Raw genomic sequence first — 19,711 nt, forward strand, 5'->3', positions numbered from 1 at the left:
TGGCTGTTGATTGGGTTCTTCAGTCACTTCCTAACTCATATAGTGAGTTCGTAAGAGAGTACTATATGATGAACCGTGACATTACCCTTATAGATCTCACCTATATGCTTATTGCTGCTGAATCAGCAATGGTTTGGCGCAATAGAAAAGCAAAGTTGATTGGTGAATCTGCCTTCAAGACCTCTATGGATATAGACAATGGCAACGAAAGACATGCTTTGATCAAAAGGTTTGATCATAAGAGAAAGTCAATGTCTGAAGTAGTTCCATGTGTTGTTCCAAAAGAGTCGATTTGCTTTTATTGCCAAGAGAAAGGGCATTGGAGATGAAGTTGCCCCATTAACCTAAGAGATCTAAGAGATGGGAGAGTCGAAACGTATGGCTCTAATATAGGTAAAATCCATTAACTAGCTCTTTTAAGCTTCTATTCTAGATTCTTAATACATAAAGTGATAAGATTACAATTGATGTTTTGTAGGATCGAAGAAAAGAAAGGAAGCTTAAAGGAAGAAGTGAGCAGAATCTAACCATGAGGGAATGGATTTCGATCGCATTTCTCGAAGATTAGATTCTTAAGCTACTACTTAAAGTTAGAGTTAGATTGCTAAGAAAGATGTATTAGCATAAGTTTTTCAATGAATTGCATTGTAAGGACAAATTTTTCTGCAATAAAATAAATTTTGATTTTTATATTATCCTTGCAATGGCGTGTATGAAAAATTGATGTTAAAATGTTTCTATCATTAGCAATAATGGATTTGATTCTTAGTTATGGAAATGTCGAAAATTTACCAAATAGGGAGAGTTTCTCATCGCCCAAGTTTCAATTGGACAGAAACTTGGAGTCATGCAACTTGGTTGCACGATGAATGAGAAATTTCATATTTGGAAATTAGACTAATTCATTGACAAAGTGTCAAGTGAAGGACTAGGAGATCGAGCACACAAAGTTGCGTGTTGATCAAGTCCACCATAAAAGTAACTATGATATTTGTCATGATTCACTAAAGGTTTAGTAAAAATGATTATACTTACAAGATTAAGTGTAATTCTAAATTGATTAAAGGGTTTAGATCAATAGCAGAACGAATAAGAAGAATCAAGTAGGCGGAAAGATAAAAGTTTCTCCATTCTAAGAAGAAGGGAGAGTACCTTTTATGCTTTATGATAGGTCTTAATGATTAAGAACCATATCTCAATTGATCCTCTAAATGAGTCTTAGTACAATTGTATGTCTAAGAAGAGGAATCAAGAATTGAAGAAATGGTTAAATCAATAAGTCAATCATACTTCGTTCCAATAACAAGTCTTAAAGTTAAGATTGTGACATCGAGTGAAAAAGTAAGGTTTATAACATTCATCAATTGTGGAAAGTTGTGATGTCTTGGATAAGACAAAGACCAACTAGGACCAAAGTTATGAAGTGTTTTGTTTCAATAAAAGATACACTAACTCTTGAATATTTGTTTGTCAAGAAATGGTTATTGACAAGAGAATCTTATATGTCAAGGAGTCAGTGGGAGTCTTAATGGTCTTGAAAGGTTTCAAGAACAAATCAAATAAACCTTAATCGATCATCACTAGCACACGAGTTGAGGTTTACAACCTATCGTGTTGACATTATTTTGTTTCTGTGCCGTTCCAATCGATTGTGAGGAAATGCTTTTACTAAGAAAGATTTTAAGAAGATAGTGATTGTAAAATTGCATTCTCGAATTCGATTATGGTTATGGTATCCCTTTCCATAATTTGAATTGTGAGGTTTGGCAATTGTTTACACACACATATGAACTATCTAAGGCAAAGGTGTATAAGTTCAAAAAGCTTTGATAAAAGATTATCAAAGCACTAAGTATTAGAAACATGAACTTAAGAAATTCAATAAGCATTGTTTTTCTGAAAGTTAAGCTGTTTCTAAAGACATGTCGAAGCTAGTGGGAGCATAAGTGTTATGTTTTATAATAATCATCATGAAAGTGGGAGAATAAATGTTATGATTGTATGATTATTAAGGCACGTATTGCAAGTTGGCAATATTAATTATAGAAAACAAGAGTTATACCTTGCAAAGTAGTAAGGGTTATAAAGTTGTTTTGCTATAATTAAGGGAGAGAATATTATGCTTCATTTCAAATCTAAAGGATTAGGTTGAGAAATGTTAATAAATTTAGTCAAAGGTACATAGTGTGTTCTTAAAATTTCGATTATGATTACGACATTCCTCTTCACAATTCGAATTTTGAGAACATAGCAAATAAAACATTATGTGTCGTGTCCCATACGCTTCGGGTATAGGATCGATTGCAAATGCTTTGATATTTGACCATTCTAAAATTTTCCAAATGTCGAGCGCATTTAGAGGGAAAAGGGACTAGAATTGGTTTTGACTAAAATAATTAAACAACTATCAAAGGACAATCCAAAGTTCGACGAGGATTGGTCGCTTGTGAGTAGTTGGAAGTATAGTATTGGAAATTATGGAAAAGTTTCCATATTGGATGGACCATATCGACTTTATTATGAATAGATAAGATTCTTTTAAGAATGAGTTTTCATATGGAAAATATGGAAGCGTGTCCATATTGGGAATGAATATTGAAAATCTATGACTAGATTAGAAACTTTTATGCAAAAGGATGTTCAAAGGAATGTACTTTGAGTGAGAGACATCATATCTAAGGAATTGTCTTGTAACAATCTCCGATAGAGGACTTTGTAATATCATTGGAAATTGTCTTTGTGACTTTGGTGCAGTGACATTACGAAAGGATCATGCATAAAGTGTTAGAATCTAGCATATTCTATAACTAGCAAGAATTTGATATTCTTACACTTATGAAAAAGGATTTGGAGTTGTGAAATGAGAATGATTGGAAATGTGTTCAATTTGATCTATTTCACAAAAGGTAAGAACCATTGGTAAACATTGTGTGCATGCTAAGAGCATGGGACAAGTGTAGTAATTCAAGTAAGAAGTTGATTACCCGAAACGACAAATAATGAGTAATCGATATGGTGATAAATAAAAGGAGTTTAATTTATACTCACAGGTTTGAGGCCATATGGGATTAGTATTATTCTTGTGTTTCACATTTGCATGTTTTGACTTCCAGAATAATTGAATTTATTAAGAATAATCGAATTATTCGAACGGGCCACAGTCGTTCATATGTTGGAAGTAGATATGAATAAAGACTGTCGTGAATTGGTGTGTGGATTGTCTAAAAGAGTATTAGACATAAGCAAATGTTTGTTGCAACGTTCATGAGTGCTTATGAATATGATTTGAGCATTGGATTAAACCCATGCTCACTTGGATCACTCCATGAATTGATTGGTGAGACGATAACATCTTATATTCTTGAAACCGAGATGTGTGAGTTGCATCTTGCAAATCGGTTGCACATTGATAATATGTAAACGCACCAGTAACCTGGTGTTATAAAACATATTGTTGTGTGTGATTCGGTGAGTAAGTGCAAGCAAGCATTGTATCAAAGTTTATTCGTTCCTTTTATCCAAAGTAGGATAAAAGCGATATCTTTGGGCCCCTCAATGATTTAGTGATGACAAACGTAAATGCTCGGCCGGGCTAGGGCTAATTTGATTTGTTCAATTAGTCAGTCATCATAAATCGGGAATCGAGATATAGTACAAAGAGAATGATTTGAAATCATGTCTCATACGATATCTAGAATGGAGGAATATATGATCCCTTATCTAAGGACACGCGTATCTGATATGATCAGAGTTGACAGCGGCTTTGGAAAGCTACGATTGCAGATCAGGATCTGAAGTCATACGCATAATAGTTATTAGACTTATCCAAGTGGGAGACTGTTGGATTAGTGTCCAAGTCCATAACTATTTTGGTATGTAATTGACCCGATGGTGCATGATCCTTTTGGGTTGCCTTCACCAAAGCAACTTGATAGGATGAATTATGGAGAGAAAGGATTAAATATGATTTATTAATATATTATGGGAATAATATATTAAAGGAGAAATCATATTGTTTAATTAATATTAGTCAATAATTAATTGGTAATTAGTTTTGTGACTAAAAGAAATTAATTAAACTTAAAGGACTGGAATTGTAATTATAAGATAATTGCAATTTGGGCCAGGTATTGTCTTAAATCAATAGGTGGATGAATTCTTATGGGAAGCCCATAAGGAAATCGTCCAAGGGCTTGATTAAAGGAGTCTATGGGTTGCTTAGGGCTTAAGCAACCAAATTAGGGTTTCCTTGTTAGATAACCCTAATAGCCTCACTATATATAGAACCCTTAAGGCTAAAAAACGTGGGGAACTTCTTTTCTAGGGTTAGAACATGTTTTTGGGCAGCCTCTAACCTCTATCCTCTTCATCCTCTTGCTTATGGTGTTTGTGAGCCATTAGAGGAGTGACACTTGTGACTCTAAGCCTTCCAAAGTCAATTCAAGGAGGAATTGGGATTGTTATTGCTACATAACAGTCAAGGTAATATATTAAACCTAATTATATGTTAATATTGATTTCCATATGCTAGAATTAGGGTTTATAGTCTTGGATTTAAAGCATGTACAATAGAGAAACCTAGATCCGAGCATTAGGGTTTGTATGAGCACATAGGATGTCTTATGACCAAAACCCATCATAAAGAACGCCGAAATCCGAGTTATAACAAAGAAGTTATGACCCGTCGAAGTTTCGCAACGGAACCGGCACGACACCGGGCAGCGTAAATAGTGAATTTACGATAGAGCAAGATTTAGCCTTAGCAATCTAAATGAAAGTTGTAGAATATGTTAAACTAAGAGCGTCGATAAAAGAACGCCCAAATCTGACTTCGTATGAGGAAGTTATGATTTTTCGAAGTTTCGGCTTAACATTGTACAACCTGAAATTCAAATATTAGATCGTGCGGTTTTTAGCCGACACGACCTAAACGAGAATCGAAGATCTCGTTAATAGTAGTGTAACGAGAAAAAGATTGGCGAAAACGGATGTCGGATGAAGAAGTTATGAGAATTTAACGGACCAATCCTGTCCTGGCCTGTTAATAATAAAACTTTTAAAATAAAGTCAAAATTAGCCGACGGAGTCTAAACGAAAGTTGTAGAGTACGTTCCCACCTTCGTGTGGATATAAAGAATGTCAAAAACAGAGCTCGTACGCGAAAGTTACAAATTTTTAAAGTTGAAGCATGAACTTGCGAAGCTGATGCATGAACTTGCGAAGCTGATGCATGAAATGATGACGTGGCCAAACTCCCAGCCATCGGATGAACTCGCTTCGGATGGTGACACCTGGTGCGAGGGTTACGCCTAGTGTAGCGAAGAGAGGCCTAGTGTCCAGAGTACGCCCCGCGTCGGAAAGAATTGCGCCCCGCGTACAGTTGTATTCCCTCGGTCCAGAAGAAGACACGTCGCCCCACCGAAGCCGCAACACGTGTTATACGATGTGAGAGTACGCCCAATGTACCTCGGAATTACACCCAGCGTAACCGAGGCCTCGCAGGCTATAAAAGGGGGCCGAGGCAGCTTCATTTTTCACATAAAAATCATTCTCTCTCTAGTTTCTTTCTCTCTCTAACTCCCTAAACCCTAGGAAAACCCCCTAGCACCCGAAGGAAGCCCCGAGGCTCCCGGAGTCCCGAGCAAAAGTGTCTTTCGGTTTCGAAACGCTGCTCCGAGCAAAGCCCGGTTTTCTTTAAAATCCGTTGTAAGTAAGTTGCGCTTACGCATCTTTTAATATAGCTTTCAAATAATTGTAGTAATATTATTAGGTCCATAAAATAATTATTTGGGCTATTATTATGAGTTATATTGAGTGTTATTTAACGCATATATAATAATAATAATAGTCAGACTATTAATTTGTCGCGGTTATCGTTAGACTAAACCCTAGTGGTATTGGTACTAGGTTTTATCGAAGGAAAGTTGTTTTGAGAGTATCGAAGCGCTGTCCGAGTGCTGAGTCACCACCTTTCAGGTGAGTGCATGGTCTCTTTCAGCTTACACATAGATATGAAGTATTTTACATAAATTACGTGCTATGTGTGCATATTATCTGAATACTTGCTATCTATGCTGGATGAACGAATTTATACACGTTTTAAATGATTTAAATTGTATAAGTATTTTATATCTACAAAAATGTTGGGATTAGACATGGGTAGATGTAATAGATGAAATATGAGTTGGATGATGAGTTGAGAGGTGAAATAGACCGTGAGGTGAGGGTGAGAGGTGGACGATGTGAGAAGCCTTTTCCCAAATGATGGCCCCATCATTCAGCAGAGTATGGATGACAACCACAGACTATTCTAGACAGTCCAGTGGAACACTAGCAGGCTCGCAACCTGTAGGTGTTGTGAACGACGTGTTCACCGGTGTACTCTAAAAAACCCATTGGTATGTATTGCGAGTGGACTCTCGAAAACGATACTATCAATGAACCCCGACAGATGCGCCTAAAGGACTCTACCGGCAAAAGCGCCTAATAGAGAACCTCATAAACCCGGCAGATGCGCCTAAAGGACTATTTCGGCAGATGCGCCCCATAGAGAATGTCACAATTTTGGCAGCTACGCCCTAGTGACAAAACTAGCAGTTGTGCTTAACAGATGCGTCATTTACAACGATGGAATTTGTACCTATTCCTTAGGATACTCCTTAGGAATAAATGAACGAGGAATAGCTGATTCTTAGGGAAGATCCTTAAGAATAAAGAAGATAATGGGGATGAGTAATTGGGTTGATTGTTTAATTGTTTAAATATAATAATTATATCTTTGTGGGTTGAAAACCCTATGTATTCACCAGGTTTCCCAACCTGACCCACTCAGTTTATTTATATCACAGGTGTCGATATGAAATGACATTACACTGAGAGGTTAAAGAGATGTAGATCACTAGTGTAAATAAATGTAAGTTCCGTTTATGCTTATGTTCCTGTATTGACAATGACATCCCAAACGTTTTAAAATGAATAAAATACGTTTCTTCGAAAATGTTTTGATAACGTATTTATCGTATTTTTCTGGGAACAAATTCCGCAACATTTTTATGAAAAGAAGTACTCTGATTTTTATAAAGCATAAACAAAATCGGTCTTTTCTGGGCGTGAAAATGGGGATGTCACAGTTGGTATCAGAGCATTAGTTTAAGCGAACTAGGAATATGGAATTTATTTCTAGACTTAAACTTAGAATGCTAAGCAATGATTGTGAGGAGTGTGTCTAATAGATTTAGGTAATACACCTGAATAGACACAAGCACTAGCTTATTTTAGGAATGATGCCTAAATTGCTTTTACGTGCTAAATGATTTATGATGCTAAATGTATAATCGGATCTATGGTCTGTTGCCGACCGGATCTGGAAATTTTATGTGCTCAGGTTTCTAAACGTTTAATTACGATATTAGAACTGACATGTAACTTTTCGGAGTAATAAGGAGGATTACACGTCTAAATCTTCTCGATCTATATTCTCGTCTTGATGCACTGAACGCATGCTTCCGTGAATGTAACGTCATGGTGAAGGCTGGTAGCAAATTGTGTAAATGGTGGAAATGAAAAGACTTATGATAGTAAATGACATCTACCAGAAGATATCGTAAGAGTGGTATCTTTCCTTTAGAATATGTATGGTCAAATAACAGTGTGTTTAGAAGAGTACGGTGCGTCCAAAGTACACCTTCGATCGGTGGGATGATGGAACGATTGGTGTAATTCCTGAAGTTGTCCCATCGTATGGAGTTTCCACCGCCAACCGAGTTGAAGTACAATTAATGATTGAACATACGCCTGGAAGAAGTCCTAGTAGAGTCTAGGGAAATTTTTATGATTGTTTGGACACATTTATATGTGTTAAAAATTGTTTTTTTTTGTGATAATGACTTGGAAAACTGCGAGACAATACTTAGGACGAGTATGAGTAGGTGTGAATGGTAGTAGAGGCCTATACTACCAGAAGCACATGACACACACTTGGATCAGGGAAAGTCACAAGGTTACCAAGAAGCTAGTAATTGATTTCGTTTTATTCAAGTATGTCGTTACCATTGTTTCGGTAATGACTAAGAATATTTTTGTTATCCCGACCCTAGTGGTCATATCACATTGAGTCCGACTACGATGAGTTGGTTACGTGTTTCAGAGAACCAAGTTTGATGTAGCGTCCGACTTAAACCAAACGATTGAAATTAAAGCGATCAATAGAAGTATCGCGCTCATTGTTAAAGAAGTTGGTAGCTAGAAACGCTACATGTTAAAATGTGATTATATCACATTAGACCATGAAGGAAGGCATATTCTATTCCAGAATTTGACTCTAAGAGACCTGAGTCTAAGCGTTGCTACATACGATGATAGGTCATTAGAATATGACCCATCGGTCAATTGTAGTAATCAGATTAACTTATCCTATATTTTTTAAGAAGAAGAAGGAGTCTCTGATAAAGAATGAGGTTGTGACATGAAGGTCATGATTGAAAGTCTAACGAGCAGGTGCAAGACCGAGCACCGCCTGCAGTCAAGGAGTCTAAGAGTTAGATACTCGTTCGAAGCAACATAGAAGTTACAGTTATTACCTAAGATGAAGAGATGACGTACGGAGTCATTATACGAGCCCTGTTTCGTTGATGATTCCGGGACGTAATCATCCTAAGGGGGAGATAATTGTAACGCCCGTAGATCCGGGCTAGTCAAATTAGAGGCAATAAAGGTCGAAAATGACTTTTTGGCAAAATATTATTTAGAACAAATAATCATAACCAAGTTGTATTATATGTTACAAGGAAGTTATGACCCATAGAAGTTTCGCAACGGAACCGGCACAACACCGGGAAGCGTAAATAGTGAATTTACGATAGAGCGAGATTTAGCCTTAGCAATCTAAAAAAAAGTCGTAGAATATGTTAAACTAAGAGCGTCGATAAAAGAACGTCCAAATCTGACTTCGTATGAGGAAGTTATGATTTTTCGAAGTTTCAGCTTAACAGTGTACAACCTGAAATTCGAATATTAGATCGAGTGGTTTTAGCCGACACGACATAAACGAGAATCGAAGATCTCGTTAAGTGTAGTGTAACAAGAAAAAGATGGGCGAAAACGGACGTCGGATGAAGAAGTTATGAGAATTTAACGGACCAATCCTGTCCTGGCCTGTTAATAATAAAACTTTTAAAATAAAGTCAAAATTAGCCGACGGAGTCTAAACGAAAGTTGTAGAATACGTTCCCACCATCGCGTGGTTATAAAGAACGTCAAAAACGGAGCTCGTACGCGAAAGTTACGAATTTTTAAAGTTGAAGCATGAACTTGTGAAGCTGATGCATGAAATGATGATGTGGCCGAACTCCCAGCCGTCGGATGAACTCGCTTCGGATGGTGACACCTGGTGCGAGGGTTAGGCCCAGCGTAGCAAAGAGACGCCTAGCGTCCGGAGTACGCCCCGTGTCGGAAAGAATTGTGCCCCGCGTACAGTTGTATTCCCTCGGTCCAGAAGAAGCCACGTCGCCCCACCGAAGCCGCAACACGTGTTGTACGATGAGAGAGTATGCCCAACGTACCTCGGAATTACGCCCAGCGTAACCGAGGCCTCGCAGGCTATAAAAGGGGGCCGAGGCAGCTTCATTTTTCACACAAAAATCATTCTCTCTCTAGTTTCTTTCTCTCTCTAACTCCCCTAAACCCTCCTAAACCCTAGGAAAACCCCCTAGCACCCAAAGGAAGCCCCGAGGCTCCCGGAGTCCCGAGAAAAAGTGTCTTTCGGTTTCGAAACGCTGCTCCGAGCAAGGCCCGGTTTTTTTAAAATCCGCTGTAAGTGAGTTGCGCTTACGCAACTTTTAATATAGCTTTCAAATAATTATAGTAATGTTATTAGGTCCTTAAAATAATTATTTGGGCTATTATTATGAGTTATATTGAGTGTTATTTAACGCTTATATAATAATAATAATAATAATAATAATAATAATAATAATAATAATAATAGTCAGACTATTAATTTGTCACGGTTATCGTTAGACTAAACCCTAGTGGTATTGGTACTAGGTTTTATTGAAGGAAAGTTGTTTTGAGAGTATCGAAGCGCTGTCCGAGTGCTGAGTCACCACCTTTCAGGTGAGTGCATGGTCCCTTTCAGCTTACACATAGATATAAAGTATTTTATATAAATTATGTGCTATGAGTGCATATTATCTGAATACTTGCTATCTATGCTGGATGAATGATCTTATACACGTTTTAAATGATTTAAACTGTATAAGTATTTTATATCTACAAAAATGTTGGGATAAGACATGGGTAGATGTAATAGATGAAATATCAGTTGGATGATGAGTTGAGAGGTGAAATAGACCGTGAGGTGAGGGTGAGAGGTGGACGATGTGAGAAGCCTTTTCCCAAATGATGGCCCCGTCATTCAGGAGAGTATGGATGACAACCACAAACTATTCTAGACAGTCCAGTGGAACACTAGCAGGCTCGCAATCTGTAGGTGTTGTGAACGACGTGTTCACTAGTGTACTCTAAAAAACCCATTGGTATGTATTGCGAGTGGACTCTCGAAAACGATACTATCAATGAACCCCGGCAGATGCGCCTAAAGGACTCTACCGGCAGAAGTGCCTAATAGAGAACCTCATAAACCCGGCAGATACGCCTAAAGGACTATTTCGGCAGATGCGCCCCATAGAGAATGTCACAATTTTGGCAGCTACGCCCTAGTGACAAAACTAGCAGTTGTGCTTAACAGATGCGTCATTTACAACGATGGAATTTGTACCTATTCCTTAGGATACTCCTTAGGAATAAATGAACGAGGAATAGCTGATTCTTAGGGAAGATCCTTAAGAATAAAGAAGATAATGGGGATGGGTAATTGGGTTGATTGTTTAATAGTTTAAATATAATAATTATATTATTGTGGGTTGAAAACCCTATGTACTCACCAGGTTTCCCAACCTGACCCACTCAGTTTATTTATATCACAGGTGTCAATATGAAGTGACATTACACCGAGAGGTTAAAGAGATGTAGATCACTAGTGTAAATAAATGTAAGTTCCGTTTATGCTTATGTTCCTGTATTGACAATGACATCCCAAACGTTTTAAAATGAATAAAATACGTTTCTTCGAAAATGTTTTGATAACGTATTTATCGTATTTTTCTGGGAACAAATTCCACAACATTTTTATGAAAAGAAGTACTCTGATTTTTATAAAGCATAAACAAAATCGGTCTTTTCTGGCCGTGAAAATGGGGATGTCACATAAAGTTAGTTATTATGAGATGGTAATCAAATTGATTCTCATCCCCTCTTGAAAACATACAATACTAGGAAATATATAGATTATGTATAGGGCTGTTGGGCCGTTTATAATAGAACTAATATTGGGCTAAGATATACATGAATACAATATACACTAACATCCCCCTGCAGTTTGATCGGGAGGGAAATGACTGACGTTTAAACTGGAGTGAAACTCTTTGAATAAATTGGTGGGTAGACCTTTGGTGAAGATATCAGCATACTGGGAGGCGGATGGAACATGAAGAACACGTATGTGGCCGAGAGCTACTTTGTCGCGAGCAAAGTGAATGTCGATTTCGATGTGTTTCGTTCGTTGGTGTTGAACTGGGTTGGTTGACATGTAGACCGCACTGACGTTGTCACAATATACAATGGTTGCTTGTGGCGTAGGACAACGAAGTTCAAGAAGAAGATTCCGGAGCCAGGAGATTTCAGCAACAGTGTTGGCAACACCACGATACTCGGCCTCCGTGCTAGATCTAGAAATGGTGCCTTGTCTTTTGGAGGACCAAGAAATAAGGTTGTCTCCAAGAAATACACAGTATCCTGATGTGGAGCGTCTGGTTGTAGGGCATCCCCCCAAATCCGCGTCAGAGTAGGCAATGAGAGATGAAGTGGGGGAGACATATAGTTGAAGCCCATGGTCAAGAGTACCCCGCACATAGCGAAGAATCTGTTTTAGAGCTTGAAGATGGGGCTCGCGGGGATCATGCGTGTATAAGCAAATTTGTTGAACTGCGAAAGTAATGTCAGGTCTAGTGAAAGTGAGATACTGAAGTGTACCTGCTAGACTGCGAAATAAAGTAGGGTCAGCTACGGGTGTGCCGGACGCGTCGAGTTTGTGGAGTGGTTCAGCTGGAGTCCGACATGGATTACAATTTCGCATGTTTGCTCGATCCAAAATCTCATAGGCATACTTCTGTTGAGAGAGGAAAAGACCAGTGGAAGATCGGACAGCAGAGATGCCCAAAAAATAGTTAAGTGGTCCAAGATCTGTCATGGAAAACTCACTGCTAAGTTTGGCAATAATTTGCTGCAAGAGAGATGTAGAAGAAGCTGTCAGTATGATGTCGTCAACATACAGTAATAAATATGCGGTTGCACCAGCTGAGTGAAGAATGAATAATGACGGGTCAGTGCAACTGTGGTGAAAACCAATGGACGTGGCATGATGGGCAAAATGGTGGAACCATGCCTTAGGAGCCTGCTTGAGACCATAAAGGGATCTCTAAAGACGACATACATGATCAGGAAATTTAGTATCTTTGAAGCCCGGAGGTTGGAACATATATACAGTTTCCTGTAAGTGGCCGTGAAGAAATGCATTCTTTACATCAAGCTGATGAATCGGCCAGTGTCTTGAGACAGCAATGCTGAGAACTGTGCGTATGGTGGCCGGTTTGACAACCGGGCTGAATGTCTCATTGCAGTCGATGCCTTGTTGTTGACTGCGACCATTCGCTACAAGTCTTGCTTTGTAGCGAGAGAGAGAGAGAGAGAGAGAGAGATCCATCTGCATTAAATTTGTGGCGAAAAAGCCACATAGACCTGATAATATTAACCCCTTGGGGTCTGGGGACAAGGGTCCAAGTCCTGTTCGAGATAAGGGCATTGTAGTCATCAAGCATAGTCTGACGCCAGTTAGGGTCCTTAATAGCCTGTAGATGTGACGAGGGGACAGGGGAGAGAGAAGAGGTGTGGAGATTTAACTTTTGGATGGGTTTTGCGATACCATTACAGGATCGAGTGGTCATGGAATGTGTACGAGGAGGAGGTATATTGGTGTTATGATCTGAGGATTCAGTAGGAGATGGAGGGTGCTCGGTTTGAGAAGTAGAGGGAAAGAGGGGAGGAGGTTCAGAGGGGGGGGGGGGGTTTGTTGGGGTAGGGTCGGGTGTAGTGGTGTTTGGGTGAGGGAATAATTTAGAGCGGAAGTATGGTGAAGGATCGGAGGTGTCGTCAAGGAAAGAGTAGGATGGAGAGTCATTTGGTGATACTGCTTTGAAAGGAAAGAAATTTTCATCAAAGGTGACATGACGAGATATAATGATGGTGCGAGAGTTGAGGTCGAGACATCAAAAACCTCGATGGTGAGATGGATACCCAAGAAACACACATGGTAAGGATCTAGGGGATAGTTTGTGAGAGGTGGTGATCTGAGGGAAACAAAGACATCCAAAAGTTTTGAGATGGTTATAAGTGGGATGTTTTTGGAGTAGTCGGTATGTGGGTGTGTCATTTTGAATGGAGGTGGAAGGTAGAATATTTAAGAGATGAGTTGCCATGTGGAGTGCTTCGACCCAATAGGTGGGTGGTAGATGGGCTTGGAATAGTAGAGTATGAATGATGTTATTGATTGAGCGAAGCATACATTCAGATTTTCCGTTTTGTTGGGATGTATGAGGGCATGAAAAACGAAAGTTGATTCCATGTGTGGCAAAGAAATCATGAAATTGTTTATTGTTGTATTCCCCCCCCCCCCATTATCACATTGGAAGGATTTGATGGTGGTGTTGAATTGGTTTTTGATATATGTGAAAAATTCAAGAAATTTGGAGTAAACATCAGATTTTTGTTTTAATGGGTACACCCAAAGATAGTGAGAGTAGTGGTCAAGAAAGATAACATAATATTTTAAACCACTTATACTAGTAATAGGAGAGGTCCAAACATCAGAGTGTATAATGTCAAATGCATGAGAAACAATAGAATTAGAAGAACTAAATGGAAGTTTGACATGTTTTCCAGTTTGACAAGCATGACACAAAGAAGTAAAGTCATTTTTGTTACATGGAATCAATTTATTGGATAAAAGAAATTGTAAAACATGGCTGCCAGGATGACCAAGGCATTGGTACCAAACGGAAGAGCTTGTGGAAACGAGAGCTTGACGAGTTTGAGGTAGAACCGGGTAGAGCGGACCATCACTGTCACATCAGATTAGGGGTAGACGGGTCCTGTAATCCTTGACAGTAAAACCAAATTCATCAAATTCAATAGAGCATTTATTTTGATGAGTGAATCTGCGTACATAAATTAGATTTTTGATGATTGAAGGTGTAATGAGGACATTGTTTAGATAAAGAGGACGATGGTTGTTTTGTATAGGAAATAAGGTATGGCCTGTCGCAACTACAGGTATTTTGGTCCCGTCACCAACTAGGATATTATGAAAAGTATTCTTATCAAGAAAGGATTGGAGTATACCTTGGTTGGCATGAACGTGGTCCGTTACACCCGTGTCCATAATCCATTCGATCGACTCTTGAAGAGACATGGAGCTAAATGATTGTGGAAGGGCTGTGGGCTGTTGTTCGGTCCCAAACCAGGCCCACAGTGGTGTTATTGGAGCATTTATGTGTTGGGCTGGTGCAGAGGAAGTGGCAGCTAGATGGGCTTGTGCAACAGGTAGGTGAGGCCATGAAGGAGGTGGGCCAAGAAGGCCTGGAGCCTGTTGCCGTGAGTTGGCAGCCCAATAAGGAGTATTGCTGGGGCGATGCTGTTGAGTCCAAGGGATTTGAGAAGAACCTGGCGGCGGGATGTAAACCCAACCGTACTGCTGTGGTGGACGTGAGGGTCCATTGGAGTTAGACCCTTGTTGGCGTCGTCGGTTTTGGGAGGTCCGGTGGTCTTGGTGGCGGTCCTGACGGCGGCTGCTGTCGGTGGTAGTGTGCAATAGCGATGAGGAAGATGAGTGTTCACTATGAGCGGAGGATTGAAGGGGTCGATGAAGGAGAATCCGTTGTTCTTCAGAAAGTAAAATTGAGCAGGTATCTTCAAAGGATGGGAATGGGATAGGATGACGGATGATGCCAACGACATTATCAAAGCGGGAAGATAACCCATTAATGGCATAAATGACAAGATTTTTATCAGGAACCTTTGCTTGAGGGTCGAGATTCTCCAGGAGGTCGGCAATAGACTTGATTTTTGTGAAGTAGGCAGTGACACTAAGATCACCCATGGAGAGATTTCGAAGCTCGGTGTCAAGTTGGATTGCTCTCGAATCTTTATTGTCGCGAAAGAGACGTTCGATGGTAAGCCAAACTTGTCTAGCGTAGGTGGCTCGTTTCAGAATCATATTAAGGGTATTTTGGGAAAGGGTTGAGTAAATCCATCCTTTAACAGTCGAATCAACTTTCTTCCAGTTAGGATCAGTGGGCTTTGGAGTGGGATCATCATACGTGTCATCAATATGGTCGAGAGCATCGTATGCTTCACAGTAAGTTGTGAATAGTTCACGCCAGGCATCATAATTCAGCCTTTCAAGATCAAAGTTAAGAGGAATATGAGATTTGATGTTGTTAACACAAAAAACTTTGTGTATTGGTGTTGCAGGTTCAGACATGATGATGATAACAAAAGGAGAAGCAAGATTTAGGGTTGAAGATGAAGACTACGGCTTTGGGAAGGAGAGAAGAAGAAAGGAGAAATTTTAGGAGAATATCTCTGATACCATATTATGAGATGGTAATCAAATTGATTCCCATCCCCTCTTGAAAACGTACAATACAAGAAATATATAGATTATGTACAGGGCTGTTGGGCCGTTTATAATAGAACTAATATTGGGCTAAGATATACACGAATACAATATACACTAACATTAGTTGCTTAAATGTGTTAGAGAGCATTATTTGATCATAATATTTGTTTGATTGTTTATCTTGATCATAGATAGATAATTCTTAGATCTAGTCATTCATAGTCCAAATATATCTTAAAACCAATTTGGTGTTCTTAATTTGCATGATTATTGCGGTTAAAGTTCATAAATTGACATATGTTAGTTAGTCTGATCAAGATAACTAGTAACCTCTAATTTGGTAACCAACATAATTAATCCATTGTTTGAAATTAACCATAGAAAAAGGGGGGATTCAAAGCAAAACAAAAGTATCTCTTTCTCTTGATTGAAAATTGTTCTTAGTTGTTTGCTTAATGTTTAAAGTATTTGGTTATTTAATTTAAGTTTTTCTGAACTTGAAAAATCAAACAAGACCCCCATTTAAGAATTTCTTTTAGTTTAATTATTAGCATTATTTTCTTAATTAGAACACAGTTCCCTGTGATCGACTCTTTACCTAGTCTACTTTACTATCATGCAACTAAATACATTGTCTATTGTGTTTTAGCCGAGCTGAATAGTTAGGATATAAATATTAAAGCTTCTAAGTGATTATATAAACCACATCAAGTTTTTGGCGCCGTTGCCGGGGAACAATTTATTTTAGTTGAATTTGATTGCTTTTAGTTAATCGATCTTTTTTGTGGGGTAAAATCTGCAAAAAAAAAGTTACTTTTATGCTTTATTTAGTTTTCTCTCAGATTCCACGGCATGGTGATCTATTTGCCATGACATGGGAACAAACGATTTTAGTTTTCTGTTTTAATTCGTTTTTGTTCATTTTAAGAGTTTTTATTTGTTTTATTTTAGTAGTTCATGACGAGGGGATTGTTGGATTAGGTGTCTAAGCCCATAACTATAATTGGTATGTACTTGACCCGATAGTAGCATGGTCCTTTTGGGTTGCCTTCACTGGAGCAATTTGATAGGAAGGATTTTTGAGAAAGAGGTTATTTGTGATTTATTAATATATTATAAGAAAAATATATTAATTGATAAATCATGTTATTTAATTGGTATTGATCAGGAATTAATTTGGAATTAGTTTAGTGATAAAAAAGATTGATTAAATTAATTGGGACTGATTAAGTAAATCAGTGATACATATAGTTTAGGTTAATGATCGATGTTGATTGGGGATGGACTAAATCTATGTGAGAGTCCATGAAGAGTTAGTCCAAAAGGCTATCAAACGAGTTATTGGATTAAAGGCCCAAGTGAATGAATTAGGGTTTACAAGTTGAAACCCTAGGAATTCCAGACTATAAATGTAACCCCTAACACTCCTAAAATCGGCCAAGACTTCCAAGAAGAGACCCTAGCCAAATTTTGGTGCCTCCTTAACCTCTCTCTCATAATCCTCCACTGATCTTGGTGTTTGTGACTTATTTGAAGTATCACATTTGAGGTACTAAGCTCATGAAAGACCAAGTTCTACAAGCTACAACCAAGAGGCATTCATCTAACTTGTTTTATTTTGTAAATCTCTAAATTATATGCTAGTTAGGGTTGATGCTTTGGATAAATGAAAATTGCATGTATAACTTTAGAAAACTTATATCCAAAGCATTAGGGTTGTATGTGCACCATAAGATTTTTATAGTGTTCAAAACCCATCAGGGACCATCTTTTAAAATTTTGCCACCCTTTGACGATCTAGAATCTGAATTCCACAAAAAGGACAAAAAGAAAGGCGAATCGAGTAGTGGTTTCAAATCCGACGAGGTATCCACTTTCGAGAGAACGCCAAACAAGAAATGAATAGGATACGAACCAGAAAACGAGAGTGATACCAAAGGGGATGATGAAAAAAGCAAACCCGACAACACAATGACGCACATAACTGTTGGATTAGGTGTCTAAGCCATTAACTATAATTGGTATTAACTTGAATTGATAGTAGCACTGTCCTTTTGGGTAGCCCTCAAAGCTAGAAATTAAGCATGATTATACTGGAGAGAAGGTTAACTTATTATGTGATTAATAAATTAGAATAAATGATTTGTTAATATATTATGAGATTAATATATTAATTAATCATAATATTTGATTAATAAATGATCAGAATTTAATCATAATTAATTTTGGGATTAATTTGATTAGTTAAATAATGTAAGGGTTGTTTGACAATTTATTGATAATTGAGGAAAATGCTCTAGAACCTCCTTAAGAGAGGTTAGATGAAATCTTCTAGGGAAGGCCTAGAAATTTCATCCAAAGGCTCTTGGATGGAGGCATGTAGGCTGCTTTGTCACCAAGGAAATGGATTAGAGTTTCCACCCTTAAACCCTAGCTTTGGATCTATGCTACCTTACTTATATAAGGAGCCTTGACCTTCACATTTTTGGCACTACTAACCCTAAGAAAGATCTAACCGAAATTCCCTTCTCCTCTCTCCATAATCGTTAGTTTCTTGCCCTGGGTGTGAACCAATAGAGGCGCGACACTTGTGGCGCTTGCTACCAAACGCTTGGAAGAAGAAATCAAGGTTGTTTACTACAACAATCTTCAAGGTTGGTATTTCTTGTTCTTATGAGTTTGTTAGTTCATAGGAAAATTTTTGTAGTCCAGGGTTCATAGTATGTTGCTTTACTTGAAAGACATAGATCAAACTAGGTTGCATGTGCCCTAATTAATTGAAATTGTTTTTGATTATTTTCCGCTTATGGAATTGAACTTGTAACACCATAAATCCATCAATAACAACCATGACAGTGGAAAGGTACAATCGGTGAATGAGAGACGATAACTGGTCGGGTGTTGTACCACCCGAAATTCTAGCTGCAACTAATTTTGAGATTAAGGGACAGATACTTAATATGCTAAAGGACATCACATTCTTTGAAAAGGACCATGAGGATTCATACAAGCACATTGACGAGGTATTGGAAATTGCAAACTACTTCAATGTACCCAATGTTACACGTGATGAAGTGTTGCTAAAGATGCTTCTAGTTGCGTTTAAAGGAGCAACAAAAGATTGGTTGGAATCACTTGCACCTGGGTCTATCATTACATGGGCAAATTTCAGGAACGATTTTATTCAACAATTTAGTCCACCTTCATAGATTGCCAAATTGAAGAAGAATATTTTTAATTTCCAACAACATGATGGGGAGTCGTTATGTGAAGCTTGGGAGTGCTAAAATGGAATGTTATGAATTTTCCCTCAACATGACTTAAATATGCAACTAGAAATTACAACTTTCTCTGATGGAATAAATGTGAGCACCATAAAACTATTAAATTATCAAGGACCTATGATAAAAAAGAATACCGCGACGAACAAAACTCTTATTGAAGAATTTGCCAAGCATTCAAGGGAATACCACAACCCAAGAGAGGATTTTACTAGGGGAAAATAAAATGGAGATGGAGGTCAGTTCATGCAATACTAGTTGGGTGTGATACTTGTAGTGGTCCACATCTTACAAAGGATTGTGATTTGGATGTAAAAAGATACAAGAAGGCTCAAGTGTCACACCCCAAAACCGAGAACGGCGGAAACATTCTAGGGCTGAGGACGATCTACAACTTTTGTTTAGACTCCGTCGGCTAATTTTGAATTTATTTTTAATATTATATTTTTAATAGGCCGGGGCATGAAAAGTCCGTTAAAATTCCATAACTCCTTCATCCGATGTCTGTTTTCGCCAGACTTTTTACCGTTGTAATACCATTGATGAGATCTTCGATTCTCGTTTAGGTCATGTTGGCAAAAAGATGCTCGATCTCGATTTCGAGTTTTTAGCTGTCTACTACTATGTCTGAAATTTC

The 19,711-nt window shown here is 38.2% G+C and overlaps 1 non-coding gene across 1 annotated transcript; it reads right to left on the reverse strand.

The window, feature by feature from the left end:
- Positions 1–19,008: 19,008 nt before the first annotated feature.
- On the reverse strand, positions 19,009–19,115 carry LOC145080720 (small nucleolar RNA R71). The gene has a single exon (XR_013695309.1). It is a non-coding gene; the product is annotated as a small nucleolar RNA R71 (small nucleolar RNA).
- Between the last annotated feature and the right edge of the window lie 596 nt (positions 19,116–19,711).

This window comes from Lactuca serriola, chromosome 1 (assembly GCF_051521515.1).
Source record: "Lactuca serriola cultivar US96UC23 chromosome 1, Lser_US96UC23_V15, whole genome shotgun sequence".
NCBI classification, from domain to species: domain Eukaryota; kingdom Viridiplantae; phylum Streptophyta; class Magnoliopsida; order Asterales; family Asteraceae; genus Lactuca; species Lactuca serriola.